Genomic DNA, 17,572 nt, shown 5'->3' with positions numbered 1-17,572 from the left:
CGCAGCAAAAAAGTCCGGCATCGTCCATGAATTCGAAGTACAGATAGCCGCATTACCAAGCTACTATGAAAAGACCCCTGTTCCAAGATGCCGCCTGTTTTGACGCATGCTTAGAACCCCAAGGCGACATCTAGTTTATATATATATCTATATATATGGTGACTGACTAGGTCATGCTCGTTTATGTTTGAATGAGATCTGAGTGTGCGTTTTGATCACAGAGTTCTTCACCGTTCTTTGGTTCGAATAGTTTGTAATACTTGTATACTGTTTTATGCAATAAATACCTGTGACTGTACTTTTACTTGCGTGTTGTGTTTTATATAATTGAGAAGTGGTTGGGTTTAGGTTAAGGGTGAGGGTGGGGATAGATGCTCCAAAATATCTTTAAAACCATACATGTTTATGAAACCAGTTCTACATTTACAAATTCATAACATTAAATGTGTATAATCTGATGTATAAGGCAAAACCTTAAAACGTAACAACAGGTTGAATAAGCTACTGCCGCTAAAGGAAACTAATCCCTTATACATCACTTAACGTCATAAAAGGGTGCTTGCACAAACGACATTTGCAAAAACGTACAGAAATGAGAAAATGGACAGCTGTAATTGAGGGGCTGTTCACACGGAGACGCGTTTCACTGTATACGTATAAATTTGTTATCGTATTGGCATTTCATCCACACGGATCCGGCGTTTTGGGAGACTGAATCCGCTATTTTTTTAACCGGGTCCTAAAGTGGATAAACCTGAAACCGACACCCTTGCGATTTCGTCTGTACAGCCAATCCGTATATTTTGTGAAGCGAAAACGTCATCACATCACGTGTCGGGAGCGTCACACGTAACAGCAACAACAATAACGGCGGACTACGTGATTGTGTTCGTGCTACAGAAGCTACTAAAGCCTACTAGCTTTATTACAGCAAAATCTATTGCTTCTATGCAATTGTGGTGACCAACAAGCGATAATGGACAACACCATACTTTGGTTATGCGCATGCTCAAAGTCTTCTTCTCCGTGTATAGTGTATATATCTGGCAGAATTACAGCGCCCCATACTGGTCCGGCATATATACTACACCGCTTTCAGTCGGTTTCAGTGGTTTCGTGTTTATGGATTATTTTTTTAGAGCAAGAAAAAAAAAAGGTTGGATAGGGAATGCACCGGCTTCGTGTGGACATAGCCTGAGGCTTTTGGTGATTATGTAATTGTTTCACCTGTAATTGTAATCCCGATTCGTTTTTCGATTAATTGTGCAGCCTTATTATAACGTGTAAATTGCGATCGTTCCTATAGTGGCGATCTCCGCAAAAAATCTCTTGCGAATTAATATTTTTAGTCGCAGTCTGAAGCCCTAGTGTGTGTGTTGGAGGTGAGTCTGTATTTTTTCTCATGTTAGTGCGCATTTGAAAATAATTATGCCCTTATTTACATGCAAATCATGCAAGTTATTACTTTTAGTAATATAAAATATCTTCACGTCGTATGCGATTAGTCTCATAAGACTTGCGCTTGTTCCTCTCTCTCATTTTAGCTCAATTAGATCTCATCTCTATAAATCCTATAATTGAGACAACATCTGTAAAGACATGCACGCTCATAAACATGCATGCACAGTTGGCCTGCACTGTTTCATTACCCACAATGCCACAGGTGTGATAAAGGTCCGTTTCTGTTTGATTATTCGATACGCTTTGGCTGGCAGGTACAATTGGCCAGAATATTAATAGAACAATCACAGATGTCTTGTTTAATTTTTCAGAAGATGAACCACGTTCATGCACTAAACGTCATCCCTCGTAGAAGCTTGTCCAAGCCACGAATGGGTCGAGTTTAGCAATCTTTTATCAAACGGCGTCCTAACCCAAGCCTGACTTGATTTATATTGATATTCAAACCAGTATTACTTCATCATTAGATACAAGACTTTCTCAGTTTGACCAGTCTATTTCTATCAGTTTCACAAAGCTAATTAAGAGCTGGTTCTCTGAGCCATTAAATGAAGCACACAGCAGGTTTCCCCATTCTGCCACTAATGTTGCTATGAGCTTTATATTTAGAAAAGTGTATTTGTCTCAGCAGGCTATTAGATTGATGCACACACAAAATGCATCACACACATACGTGCACGTCCAAGTGCATTCTTGTGGGAGATGAGATGCATCTCCTTCCTCCCCAGGTGATATTAAACAGTAACAGGTAGGCAACACCTGCTTTCTCACCCCTGTAGAGGCAAAACATCATCATGAAAGGAATGCAATGCATTAACATTCAACTACTGTAAATATATAAACAAACCAACCCCTATATCTTTATGCATTCCCAGCACTAACGTTGCTTATTAAATTTAGGTACTTTTAGCTTTTTATGAGCTGTCTCTTTGTATGTAAGCATTATTGAAAAAAATGCTACGCCGTTATTTTAAAATCTTAGTAGTTTGACATATTTACAGTGTGTTGTATTTAATAGTCCCAAAAATACTACAGGCAATGTTAGTGGGAGCGTTTCTAAGCCATCAGCCATTTTTTAAACTGGTTGTCATGGTGAGTTTAGGGGAAGTGACACATAAAAGTGTATAAGCGCTTAGAAACGCAGTAGAGCTTAGCAATGGGAGAGATGATTTGGCATAACAAGTTCTGCATCACAGTGGGTTTTGTTTTTGCATTGTTTGTGCTAAGAAAGTAAACACGGTTATACCAAAAACAATATTAAACTGTAGTTTGTTACTCTTGGTATTGTCTATAAATGCATGAATGTTAAGAAATAAGGCCCTGAAGTAAGAAGAACATATTCAGTGCAGCTGTGGTGGATTGTGGGTAAACTGCAAATGCAACTTATCAGTGTCACAAAGAACATTTACAAGGCCTTTTCGAGATTAATAATGTGGGTCTGAGGGGAAATCTCAGGAGACTGAGGCCAGATTCAGGTTCTTATAGATAAAACATATTGGCAGATCCATTTGGAGCACAATAGGTTTTGGTCCGATGTATTGCGGAGTTCATCTCGAATGGATGCAACATTTGTGTTGTACCTCGGCCTGGGAAAGAAAAATGGCCAAATTACTTTTATTAATTGTTGGAGCTGTCAGTTTCAATGAGGAGCCATTTGCCTGTGAGTATATAGAGGTCTGCTTATTGACACAACAAGTGTATTATGGACCTCCGCAGGTGCAGAAAGAGTCTGCCGGAGCTCTCGTGAGCCCTTTGTCTTCAAAAGAGCTACTCGCATCACTACAAAACTAGAGAAATGGCAGAGCACCAGGAATTGATGGGCTTCTTATTGATTTCTATAAGGTCTTCAGGGAGATTCTGAGGGGAGGACCTGCTGGCAGTTTTGAATGATAGTTTGGCCGGAGGTTAGCTGCCACAAAGCTGCGAAAGGGAGTTTAAAGAAAGACGATCTGAAGGAGGTCAGAAACTCTAGGCCAGGACTATTATCACGTGCCTGCTATGAAATTTTATCAAATGCAGGCTGAAGGTTGTGACAGAAATTGATGAGTCAAACAGTTGAACAGTGGATGAAATATTCCAGTTGAGATATATTTTAGATACAGTAGGGCTTCAAAATGTAGTGAAACTTTGCAGATATGCATGTATTGCAATAACTAAGTGATTTTAAAGTTGCTGTTTATTTGTTACTTTTACAAGGTGTTTAGACATAAATTTATGTTGGCAGACCTTTTTTAATCCCCATTAAAGATACAATATGTAGAATCAGCCGCTAGAGGGCGCACGATCAAAACAATAACAATAATGTAGATCAGGGATGGGCAACTTCGGTCCTGGAGGGTCGGTGTCCTGCAGAGTTTAGCTCCAACTTACCTCAGCACACCTGCCTACACTGAAAATAATTATTCATTGAATTTGGTCGGTTTTTTTGGGGTGAGTGGTTGCAATCAATTTGTTTGAGCTATGCATTTAAACAAAAAAGATTAGTAACATAAAATAAAATATAAAACTTTTGTTTAAATGTAGCCCAAACAAATTGATTGCAACCACCCACCCCAAAAAAATTGACTAAATTCAATGAATCTTTTTTTTCAGTGAAACGTTTCTAGTATGCGTAGTAAGATCTTGGCTGCTTCAGATGTGTTTAATTATGGTTGGAGCTAAACTCTGCAGGACACCGGCCCTCCAGGACCAAAGTTGCCCATCCCTGACGTAGATTAATGATGCTCTGAAGCAGCGTGGAATGATGGATTTGTTGTCTTTAACTCAACCGCTGATGGCCATCAATCAGACGGGTACGAGAAATCATGTTAACGGATGAGGTAAAGTAATCGAGTTTCAAATGTTGCATTTGAAGACATAATTTTATTTCATTATGTAAGGTTTCATGTAGTGCTGGGCGATAATTCGGTAATGATATTTTACCGATATAACTGTTTCCGATAAAACGATAACGACCGTTCAATAAGTGATCGATAATGTTTACACACTGGGCGTAATGTCGCGCAAGCACTTCCGGATGCGGCAAGCGCTCTTGGTTTACAATCACAGTGTCAATTAGACTTGAAGGAGTGGAGTAAGATGAGGCAAGTTATTCATTTATTAGTAGAGCCCTATGATTTCCGCAATGCGGATAACGCGGACGTAATCACGGAATCCAAACATGCGTAAACATTTTCCTTTTGTGTAATGTTGGATATGCAAACAGGGTTCGTCAAAGCCCAGAACACAGCAGACAAAATAGGTACAGTACAGTACAGTACTTTCTTTCAGCGTCCGCCTTGCGCGTGCAAACGTCCGCACAGCTTTAAAAGTATATTTACAGGACATTCACAAATTCAAGAAACTGAGGAAAAACAGCGGATCCACCATTGCAGTGAATATAGTGTATGGGTGTGCGCTCCCACATCAATGTGACGCTCCTGACATCCATTTATCAGCGTGTATAGCTCGTATATGTATAACACACGTGTGATCGCTAAACTAAGTTTTCTTTCTCGTTTAAGTGAACATAAACAGCTGGATGTTACTCAGTATATTGAAACTTAAAGCAGTCTGTCTTGGGTCTTAAAGTGACAGTAGTCTGCTGCTTTCTGTGTCAGAAATGTGTTGACTGCATAACAAATATATTAACATTTAAAACAGATGCCTGAACATTAAAACAAGATTTTAGTATTTGTATTTGTCATGTTCTGAATAAAAAGTAGTTTAAAAACATTATTAACTGTCTGGTTTTTATAATTTTCATTCAGGAGCAAAAAGCTGCCTTTAAATTTGACAGGAATAAAGATTTGTTGTCTATCATGATAATTATTGATATCGACTGATATGGAAAAAATTCTTGATTTTTTTTTGGCCATATCGCAGTTTCATGTTATGGTCCAAACCAAATTGTTAGTCATAGATGTTACAGTATTAGTCCAATTCGATGATGTGTTAACACAGCAGAGAATTAAGTGTTCAGATCAACAAAATTACCATTAAAAAGCGAGTAGCAGACGATATACACTAACGCATACTTTCGCATTTGTCCACAGACTACAGATACAGGAATCAGAACTATTTTTAACTGAAAGCAGTAGCTAATTTGCATTTAAAGGTACAGACATGAAAACAGCACTTTTTTGCTTCTGCCCAAATAGGAGCATTTTTGACATGCTATAACAAATGATCTGTGGGGTATTTTGAGGTAAAACTTCTCAGATGCATTCTAGGCACACCTGGGACTTATATTACATCTTGTAAAAATTGCATAATATTGGCCCTTTAATAACTTCAAAAAGTTGTGTGGGTGATTATATAAATGCAGGTACATTTTGTGTCCAAAGTGATTTGGTTATTTTTTTTAAATGTGGTGCTTGTTGTCATAGGTCATGAGATGTTACAGACACACACATACTTACGCAGTTGGCAAATGCTTTTACTATATATGAATCGACTGACAATGCATTACAGGGGACATTTCACCAGAATGTTTTAAAAACGTCAAAGAAACCTCTGGTGTCCCCAGAGTGCATATGTGAAGTTTTAGCACAAAATATCATATAGATAATTTATTATAACATGTTAAAATTGTCACTTTGTAGGTGTGAGCAAAAATGTGCCATTTTGGGTCTTTAACATGCAAATGAGCTGATCTCTGCACTAAATGGCAGTGCCGTGGTTGGATAGTGCAGATTGAGGGACGGTATTATCCCCTTCTGACATCACCAGGGGAGCCAAATTTCAGTGACCTATTTTTCACATACTTGTGGGGAATGGTTTACCAAAACTAAGTTACTGGGTTGACCTAATTCACATTTTCTTGGTTAATAAAAGCAATGGGGACCCAATACAGCACTTAAACATGGAAAAAGTCACATTTTCAAGTTTATAATTGATATTGATTATGAAAAAAGCTACTAACACAACACTTAATGCTTGATTCTGATTGGCCAGCAGCGACAAGGTACTGTATGTTATAACCAGATGATAACCACGGAATGTTTGCAATTCTTCAAAATGAGCTAATAAAAGATATCAAATCAAAACTTTGTGTCTATATATTTACTTGTATATTGACTAGCCTTGTAATAAGTGGAATAATGAACAGCCAGCCAGGTTGTTATTGCAAACAAATCCCTTTAGGGTTATCCAAGACCCTTCCACTTTGCGTCTGGGTCCTGATCACCCAATCGGGATTTATTCTGCTACAACAGCATGCTGGCCGTACATTATACCTTACAACTAATATGTTGTGAGTGGAAACTGTATCATATGCACATCAATTGCAATGAGCATTTGGGCCCACGTCTCTTGGGCTTGCATTACTGCATTAATGTACTTTTAATGTACCAGAACAGAAAGCAAGAACAATATGAGGATTGTTTGTAGTGTCCCTTATATCCAAACTCCGGCTCAGCAGCCTAGATGAGCTGATAGTGAGGTAAAAACCCACTTAATTAAAAGAAATGCGTTTTTTTGCTAAGAGGGCCCATGTGGTACTCAATATTGATGCATTGGTGTCAGATCTGGTATATAGTTAGGAAAGCACTTAAAGCTGCTTGTTTTAGATGCAATACACACTGACATATGCAGCACGACATCATTGTTTCATATCAAAGGGAGACGGTTTCTTGACTTTCTAATTTGTGGATAGAAAAAACAACTTTGCATCTTCAAAGGCTGCCGTTTTTCAATGTTGGCAAAACCTCATCAGGGTTTAAAAGATGGTTAAGACCACTTTTAAGTGATCACAAATTCAAGGAAATCATGCAGAATGATATTGAGCCGTTTGCATGTTGTCTAAATGGATGTGTTTATTGAACTGTGGAAACTTTTCCCAAAAACATATCATACAGCTTGGTTTCTATAAATATATATCTAAAAGTGACAGCTTTTGAAGTAAGAGCCTAAGGGGCAAAGCAAATTTCTTTTATTTTAAGCATTTCCATGCTTGTTATTTTACTAATAGATGAAGCTGTTAATAAGCACTTTTAACCTGTAAAAATATTCTTTTTTTGTGACATTAATTTGTGGTGCATCAGAATAGCTACGAAAGTTTTAGGCATGAACACACATTAAAGTAAACATGCCAAAATAAATCAAAAACGATAATTTGAATAGTTTATGTACCTTATTTGCTGCTTTAACAAAAGTTATAAAACCTCATTCTCAAAACATGAGATGCATTTCAAGGAAATAAGTGCAAATTTATTGTATTGTATTATGATTAATTGTATATTTTGGTTTAATTGTTGATCTCCGTGTATCACCCCACCCATTTACTCATTTTCTTGTGTGTTTGTTTTTATCGTCCATCAATTTAGTCCATTCAGTCCATCACTGCACAGCATCACAAACTTTACAGTAAGTTTTCGCATGATGCGTCTGCAAACACTACTGTGTTCATTTTGTGACTGTAATGGACTTTAATGGCCCCATTGACCGCCTTTATTTCCAGTGTAAATCAGCCCGCAGCCTTGTTATGGTTCAGTCTTCACCTGAAAACGTCCCTGAGCAGACATTAAACCTCTCACTTCGAGATCACCTGCGTTCACAGACACTTCAGATTCCTGGTGCTTCGGTCTGTCATTTCCGGCATCATTAGTCTTCATGGCTCATTTGAAATATCCTTGCAATGACACTGGACAAAATAAATACTATGACATAACAAGTTATCATAGGAAAATTACACAGATGTCAATCAACAGGCAGCCATGCTTCAAGGCAAGCAGCTTTAAGAGATGGATATGAGCAGCACTGCACTGCAATGTGTATTAATGTTTGTTATTTTAATGAAAGTTGCTGGTAATTTATACTGCACCTGCGGTTGCTAATGAAAGAAATCTGTAATGTGTAACAGGTTGCTGAATGGAGACCATTATTGCTTAAATGCACATTTGACCACAAGTAATATTTAACTTAAAAGGATAAAATATACACAAAGACTCATTTAGGAAGATTCGATTTTTTTATAGTGATGTGTATCATCAAGAATACGATACGTATCATGATAAAGGGGTTTCAGTGTGATACGTTTTTAACACATTGTGGTGCTGTAAAGCGATGCGATATATTGGTGGGGGGTTTGCAATATAATAGGATATACCCTCACCTAAAGGATTATTAGGAACACCTGTTCAATTTCTCATTAATGCAATTATCTAATCAACCAATCACATGGCAGTTGCTTCAATGCATTTAGGGATGTGGTCCTGGTCAAGACAATCTCCTGATCTCCAAACTGAAAATCAGAATGGGAAAGAAAGGTGATTTAAGCAATTTTGAGCGTGGCATGGTTGTTGGTGCCAGACGGGCCGGTCTGAGTATTTCACAGTCTGCTCAGTTACTGTCATTTTCACGCACAACAATTTCTAGGCTTTACAAAGAATGGTGTGAAAAGGGAAAAAGATCCAGTATGCGGCAGTCCTGTGGGCGAAAATGCCTTGTTGATGCTAGAGGTCAGAGGAGAATGAGCCGACTGATTCAAGCTGATAGAAGAGCAACTTTGACTGAAATAACCACTCATTATAATCGAGGTATGCAGCAAAGCATTTGTGAAGTCACAACACGCACAACCTTGAGGTGGATGGGCTACAACAGCAGAAGACCCCATTGGGTACCACTCATCTTCACTAACAACAGGAAAAAGAGGCTACAATTTGCACAACCTCACTAAAATTGGACAGTTGAAGACTGAAAAAATGTTGCCTGGTCTGATGAGTCTCGATTTCTGTTGAGACATTCAAATGGTAGAGTTAGAATTTTGTGTAAACAGAATGAGAACATCGATCCATCATGCCTTGTTACCATTGCGCAGGCTGGTGGTGTAATGGTGTGGGGGATGTTTACTTGGCACACTTTAGGCCCCTAATGGTGCTTTTCCATTGCATAGTACCCCACGGTTTGGTTTAGTTTGGGTCGGGTCAGCTTAATTTTGGGAGCTCTTCCATTAGGTGCAGTACGTGGTACCCGATACTTATTTTCGTACCATCTCGGTTGGGGTTCCAAGCGACCCGAGCTGATACCAAATGTGACGTGAAAACACTGTAGATCACTGATTGGTCTGAAAGAAACTACCAGCGTCATGGCTATAATGTTAGCTTTACCTTTAGTGCTAGTTTGCGCTCTCTCGGGCAAACATGTTGTCATCTGTCCTCTGCTATAAGTTCCCAAACTCCCTTTTAGCGATGAAAAACATCCACATGTTGAGAATCAGGGACACCATAACAGTTTTTTTCCAGACTTGCAGTTTGTGACGGAACATTCGCGACGAGCACGTCAGCATTATGCTTAAATGCAACTTCAATGAGGCTCAGCGGAGCGCCGTCGGCTAACGCCACGGGTGTTTGAACAGAAACTGTCATGTGATACAGAGGTAGTGATAAACACGATGTGCAAACATCTATTTGTGGTGGCCAATTTATATTTGTGGCGGACTGAGAAATAAATAAATGTATGGAAATGTACAAGGACGTTCTCCTCTCACTTGTATGATGTCACAGCAGCAGGCAGCGCAAATATAACGACACACCTATAATCCCTCCCACTGCGAAGTGATACTCGATAGTAGGGCTGGGTAAAAATATTGATTCATCAATGCATTGCAATTATTTGTTTCTCAATTCAATATCGATTCATCAAATCCTATGAATCGATTCAGCCCCCCCCGGCAAGTGGCGCCGCTGTGGGCAACACTCTAGTGAGAGCGTTCAGCGTTGTACAAGACGCGCTTTATCAAAACAGAAAGATCAAAGATGGCAAACAGCAGCACTTCTTTCAAGCCTTCACCATCAACATGATCAAACATTAGTAATACTATACACATTATTTAAAAATATACTCAGGTACTTAATTGCTTGTGTATTTACTTATTATTGAATCGATATCGAAGCAAGTAAATCAATATTGAATTGAATCGAATCGAATTGAATCGAAGCCTCAAGAATCGAAATTGAATCGAATTGTGAAATTCCTAACAATAACCAGCCCTACTCGATGGGATAGCTAACCACGCCTAAGTGAGGTGAGCTGACCCGACACAAACTAAACTAAACTAAACCGTGGGGTACTATGCAATGGGAAAGCACCATTAGTGCCAACTGGGCATTGTTTAAATGCCACGGCCTACCTGAGGATTGTTACACCTACACGGAGCTTTTCAAATCTGTGCTTTTCAGGAAGAAAGTGAAATCTGGGGCTACAAAAATGTACAGTATGTGTTTTTCAACCATAAACCACGTGAATACATTGTATTATACTAAACACACAAAAAAATTTTTTGCAATAAAATAGGTGCACTTAAAAAAATAGCCAACCTATTTATATGAAATTATTAGAGGAACACATTTTTGCATCATATTGACTTGTGATTCTGCTCCTCCTCTAGGGGTGAATCTAGATATAAACATTAAGAAATGGACTTTGAACCATTAGTTTTGTACACAAGTAGGGTAATCTGAACATTGCAACCGTTTGTGAATGTGTTTTTTTTTTTCATTTTGATAAACAGGAGCAACCTATCCGAGACCGTGCACAATGATGGCACCAGCACTGTTCTGTTGGGTCCGGATTTGTATAATTTATTAATAATTCATTGCATCCTGAAAAAAGCATGTGAATAAAACAGTGAAGATCTCAGAGTGAAGCGAAGAGAAGAACTGCTCATATTTTGCCTATAAAACAAGTTGCACACAAAAATCTGAAGGATTTGCACGTTGGCATGACGATTTTCCTACACCCCTAGTATTTCATTTAAATGTTATATAAATCATGCATTTAGCCATATATTTGTAAGTGCAGCTAAGTTGAACAAGGTTAAATCACACAATAACAACTTCAAGGTTTGTGCAAAGCCTTTGTGAAATGCAAATCTATAAACAACAGGTGTAGGTCGAGTGCGGTCTATAAGAGCAAAGGTGAGCTTGATGATTGGGTTGAATTTGAATGAAGCTCTAACATAAAACAAAACATTTTTCCATCAAGGGGTTGTTTTTAAAGAGTATTTTCATCTGTAGGCATACACATCATTCTCTTGCTGTGATTTGATTTAAAATTCAGTATGTTCAGTATGCAAAACTAAAATGAATTAAGGGCAATGCTATTTTAACAAGGTGTGCGCTGTCAGTGCGATTGGAAACCTACAGTTTGATGAACAAGATTGAGAATAAGTCGTGCTCTGGTTATATTCAGACTCGCTAATGGAATATGTCTTTCTCCCAGCTCACAAAGCCGCGGCAAGATTGATGCTCTCTGTTTAATTAACAAGAATTATTTACTGAGCGCAGCTAGCCGTCTACAGACCCACTCATGTAATGGATATATTAGCTAAAGACTCAATGGATTAGTGGCTGCACATTTAGTGAACTGGGAGCAGTCTATCATTCGAAGAAAGTCACGTAGCGCTGCGTTCTGGCCTATCACCAGCCAGTGAAGTTGTGATGAACTGAATGTGTGCGTACAGTATGTGTGTTTGATTGGGTCGTATGACAATATTATCTTTAGCAAGATTGATAGCAAAGACGTGCCATCTGTTGTTATTTGGTGCTGGCAGCACATTATTGGAAAGCCTAATTAGACCATGCCTCGTGCGTTGGGTTTATTTTTCTTTCTATATGCTTTTGTGTGCGCATTTGTGTGCCAGAGTATTAAGCCTGTATGATATTGGCCAGCAGAATCGCCAGTCTTTGATTAGTAAGTGTGACACACTCGCTAACAGCTGAATAATTGTGAGCAATCTTAAAGTGCTTTTCTAAGTTTCTATCCGTGGCTAGAAAACAACACTGAAAAAATGATTCATTGAATTTAATCAATTTTTTTAAGGTAAGTGGTTGCAATCAATTTATTTAAGCTACATTTAAACAAAAAAGATTAGTAACGTAAAATAAAATATAAAACTTTTGTTTAAATGTAGCTTAAATAAATTGATTGCAACCACTTACCTTAAAAAAATTGATTAAATTCAATGAATCATTTTTTTCAGTGAAGTCAAGGAGTCTTTATCTAAAAGAAAATCATCCTACATTCACAATCTATAAACCACTGGCGGGCGGTGACTACTTTTTTTGAGGGTGCTCAATGCGAAGTTCGTCACAACATGTATGTAGCCCGTCATGTGTGTGGTTCGTAATTTCAAAATATGTGTTCTGCGCGTCGAGAGATCCTATGTGCATCACGTGTCTTGTCAAAATAAGAGCCTGCTGCAGACGCGTCTAAAGGGTTTATGATAAAAGAGACGCTCGCGTTTGCCAAATACTCACATAATCTCATGCATGATCAGAGTTTACTGTTAAGGGAGTGTCTTGCATGGATTTTTTTAACATGAGTCTGTTTTATCATAAACGGTTTTGACGCGTGTGCAACAGGCACCCACCTTGACAAAACACATGATGCACACGGTCACATGACACAACAAACACACACTTTGAAAGCACGAGCAACACACACAACACTCCGAACACTTATTTTGAATTTACGTCCCTCGGATGAGCAGCCACGAGCCGCCACTGCTATAAACACTTGCATTACCAATGCAAAGAGTGACCTCTTTGTATATATTACATACAAAGGAGGATATTGACGTATCAGCACAGATTAAAGTGTCTTAAGTCTCCGATGCAGTTCTGACAGTGTCTGAAATTTTGGTTTGCACTATTTAGCATTCCCTTTATATTATGACTGGGAATTTGTGGATAATTTATTATTCCGGGCAGGCTAGTTTTTATTCACTCTTGTTCCAAAACAACAAGCCAAACATTGCCAACATTACCCCAACTTGCTTGATCTGTGGTGCTATTTTACATAGAATATCAGAATGTGACACTGATTGATGTAAAACATCAAGCTAACACTGTCAGTCATTAAAAAAATGTATAGCATGCATGCAGTCTGACATAAATTAAAGTTGATGCCGCACAGCCTAGCAGATATAATATCATTAAAATTTGACAAGCAGCATACCTACAGGAATATGTTGCATTGAGTACCCGACTTCAGTCGAAATTCATATCAAACATATTGTCTCGCATTATGTGCGTTGAATTAGAATTAATTCATTTTGATGTCCGAACCCATATGAAGTATTAAGAGTGCACTAACATTGTTAAAAGCACAGCAGCCAGGCAAACAGAAATTATAAATGTCATATGGCTACTAAATGCAATGGACAACAACTGCAGCTGTGCGAATAATACAATAAAATATAGTTGGTGGCTTTCAGATACCTCTAGGGAATAACATGAACAGAATAAATGCTTGAATTTCTGACAAAGAAACTAGTTGGAGAATTTATTTTTTTAAAAATGAGATTTTTGAAAATAATATTATGAGACTGAACACCATTAACCTGAGTTACTTTGTAATTCTCTATGTCAGTCAGTCAGTTCGTTTCTCTCTTTGTTCTGTTTTAGTTCTAGTAAATCTGCTTTCAGAAATAGATTTCGGATGTGCTGGCTGGTTTATTATTGGTCACTTCAAGGCTGTCCATTGCTATGATGGATTAAAATGGAGAGGGTTACACTTTAATAGTCCACTTTATTCTGCTAACTATAAATAAGTTTGCAACTACAGTTCTGTGCAAAAGTCTTAGGCCACCAAGCTACCATTAGATTTGTTGTTTTTAAAATCATATATAATTATTTTTCAGTATATTTAATAGAATACAACCAGAAAATGCAGGAAATGTGTATGTAGTATTAAAAACAGTATAAAAGTATAAGCTGAAGCGTCAAGTATTTAGGGAAAATGCCCCTTCCACTTGAGCTCTTAAACCTAAATGAAATTAAATCTTAATTTCTTATTCTAATAGAATGACTTCAGGACTTCAGTCTTCTCAAAAAAGCTCAAGATATGTTTAAAGCAACACCAGTTTTTTTTACCTTAAAATAACGTTTCCAAAAAAAGTTTCAGTCATTCATCCACTCGAAATAGGGTGAATGGCACTTTCAGATTCGCTTTGCAGCCCTCTATCGGCCAAAACCGCACTAAAGAAGTTTCCAACCGACGGGTCGCGGTCCTGTAGTTTGAGTGAAAACTACAAAATCTTGCTTTACGACAGACCTACAATCCAATCAGAGCCAGCTATGCTGCAGTATTTACGACAGTGGTAATGGACAATTACGCTTCTAACCTGTAGGGGGAGCAGAGAGCAAAAAGTCTTTAGTGTTGCTTTAAGGCCAAGAGAGGTAACACTATATACCGACTGATGATTGAAGACATTTAGTTCTGAATTTTTTTATATTTGTGTACATAATTCCTTTATTTTCTGTTTGTATCTTTAAAAAGAGTGAAAATATATATGGATGGACATTAAAACTACAGCTAAAACAACAAAGCTGGTGGTGTTGGTGGCCTAAGACTTTTGCACAGTACTGTACATATCAACCACTTCTGATTACAGCATTAGTAGAATGTTATAGTTAGGGAACAGGTTAGTATAATATGTTGACATGAAGCAAAAGTAACGCAGGACAAAAGTACAGAGCTATTTTCTCAGAGCCCTGACTAGATTTGCATTTCAAACCATGAACATGTTCAGCAAGCAAGCCTTGACGGAGCTGCCAAATATGGCACAATTTCGTCATCGTTTCCCCGGAAAGCTTTTTTAGAGCATGAAGAGTAAATTTCTGAAGTGATTCTGAAAGATTTTTTTATTATAACTAAGTTGAGTTTTTCGTTTTTATGTGTTACAGACTGATCAATCTACAGGTTATTTAGTGCTGTAACACATACTGAGGTTGCCTTCTGAAAAGTTTTTCAAAATAAAAGTATGGGTTAAGTTCCTGTCAGGACCATAGACTGTAAAAAAAGATGGACAACGCCCGTTTGCTTTTTTCCATTGGTGAAAAGTGAAGCCACCAGTGTCCCGATATGGCGCTGACATCTTGGGTCTTGAGTCTGCGCAGTAGCAATTTCAGGACCAGTCCTGCGCAGTAGTGAGAAGTAAAGCCGCAAAATCAAAGCCCTGCCCTCGCTCTCGCAGAATTCGCATATCACAGCTGTCAATCATGACGTAACACCACCATTTTTATAGCATTAAATAACTAACTAAAAATGAACTTATTTTAAAAACAAACACTTGAAGTTACATCAGCGTGATAACAACTATAGTAAATGACAAAAAACAGCTTTGGAAAACCATAATTGAAGTGTAATTAAATTGTTTAGTTGGTCTCAAGTCCCATTGAATAACATGTGGAGGCAGGGTTTATGACCTATACCAGGGGCGTAGGCAGAAATTGTATTTTGGGCGGGCCAGGGCAAAAGTGAGTGGGCCTATAGTTTATATTAGAATAAAATGACTTGAATAATAATTAAACCTTAGAGTAGAAAAAAAAAAGAATAGACAAACTGCAAAGCAGTTACATCTTTACTTTGCAATTTTCGGCAAAGGAAATAATAAAACACTGTCTAAACATGTTCAACCAACACAGAGCTCAATAAAGGCTGGACAAACCAGGCCAGCATAGACAATAAACTGTCTTATTCAGGCTAATCAGCAGTGCAAAAACAGTTCACCTGAAATAAAGTAGGCTAAACGTAACAGAAAATTGAAAAAATGAAAACTCTCAGCAGAGCACGGTTTGAAATAAATAAACTTATAGCAACTCATTTAAATTAAACAATGTAAGTTAACCTATAAGGCGTACATCTATACACAACACACATTATTAGATCACTTCAGGAGCAAAAATAAGGAAACGAGTTAAACAACAGGCCTACCTTTGTTGTTTTCATTCTACAAGATGCAAGCGCCTGGGTTTAATGTTGAAAACAGAAATGATCTCATTATATTCCAAAGGGTCACAGAGTTTTTTTCTCAAAAAACAAAAGGCACAGGTTTTTGAGGCGAGTAATCGAGTCATGGATTCAAATTGGGTTGTGAGGGTGGTTTATCAATTGCCGTTAGATCGGCGGGTAAACCTGTGTCAGGCTGACCGGGAGAGAGCTGCCGCCAGGGAGCAAGCGGCAAGCGGCAACCGGCACCACCAGCGCCTGACTAGCCTTCTTGTGGGTTAATGAGTCTGAAGAACTGCGCTGGTAGGACTCGGCAGATGGAGGCAGTGGCGTATCTTCTTCCTCAACACTTGCGTTTTTAAATAACACATTAAAGAAACTTTAGCCATTATTGTGGCAATGTTAATAATATTAGCTAAAAAACGCAGTTAGCAAAGTTAGCTGGCTGGCTGCCTAAGCCCGCCGCTTCCCACAGAGTCTACCTGTCAGAAGAACCCCTAGCAACCAAGCAACCAATTACGTTCCGGCGGCTTCCTACAACTTGCTTCAACAATTCCATGTTATTTAGAAAGCAAATTAAACACACACCAGTCAAAGATAACTCGGGTTTATATTAATATATTTTCTTAAATACATTTGAATAATAAAAATAAACTAAAAGTGTATTTTGATGAAACTTGCCTGGGCGGGCCAGGGAGTTAAGTGGGCGGGCCAGTGCCGCCCTGGCCCATTACTGGCTACGCCCCTGACCTATACTAGGACCACTCACGCGATCGAGACGTTTTGGCTTCACTTTTCAGGGCTTGTGCGACACGCTTGGTCAGTACGAAAGTAACATTTGTTACTTTTCTCCTGCTGCTAATACTGTACTGATGTATTATGTTGAGAATTTATATTATGAATTAATAATTTTTTGCAAAGATAAATGACAAAATATGTTTGCAGTTATATATAAACAAGGTCATAGTATATTTAACGAAATAACAGTAACACACAATTTTTAATGTTGTGTTACTTTCGACCAGCCTGTGTGTTACTTTCGTCCCATCTGACGGGGTCGAAAGTAACAATGTGCAACTTATGTTCAAATTATACTAAAGTCGTTTATCTATGTAGTCGTTTATCATCTATGTAGCTGTCATGTGTGTGGTTTGTACTCTTAAGGGAGTGTCCTGCGTGTATTTTGTGAATGTAACCGTCTCATAAATGGTTTTGACGCGTGTGCAGCAGGCACTTATTTTGACAAAACACGTGATGCACATGGTTCACATGACGCAACAAACACATATTTTGAATTTGAATATTTTGAATCTCACATGTAATGTAAAAAAATGCATTTTTGTCATTATTGCATAATTGCGTCGTATTGGATAAAAACATCTGAGAATTGCAATTTAAA

Source organism: Misgurnus anguillicaudatus, chromosome 14, assembly GCF_027580225.2.
Source record: "Misgurnus anguillicaudatus chromosome 14, ASM2758022v2, whole genome shotgun sequence".
In the NCBI taxonomy this organism is placed as follows: Eukaryota; Metazoa; Chordata; class Actinopteri; order Cypriniformes; family Cobitidae; genus Misgurnus; species Misgurnus anguillicaudatus.
Note: the sequence above shows the minus strand (reverse complement) of the source record.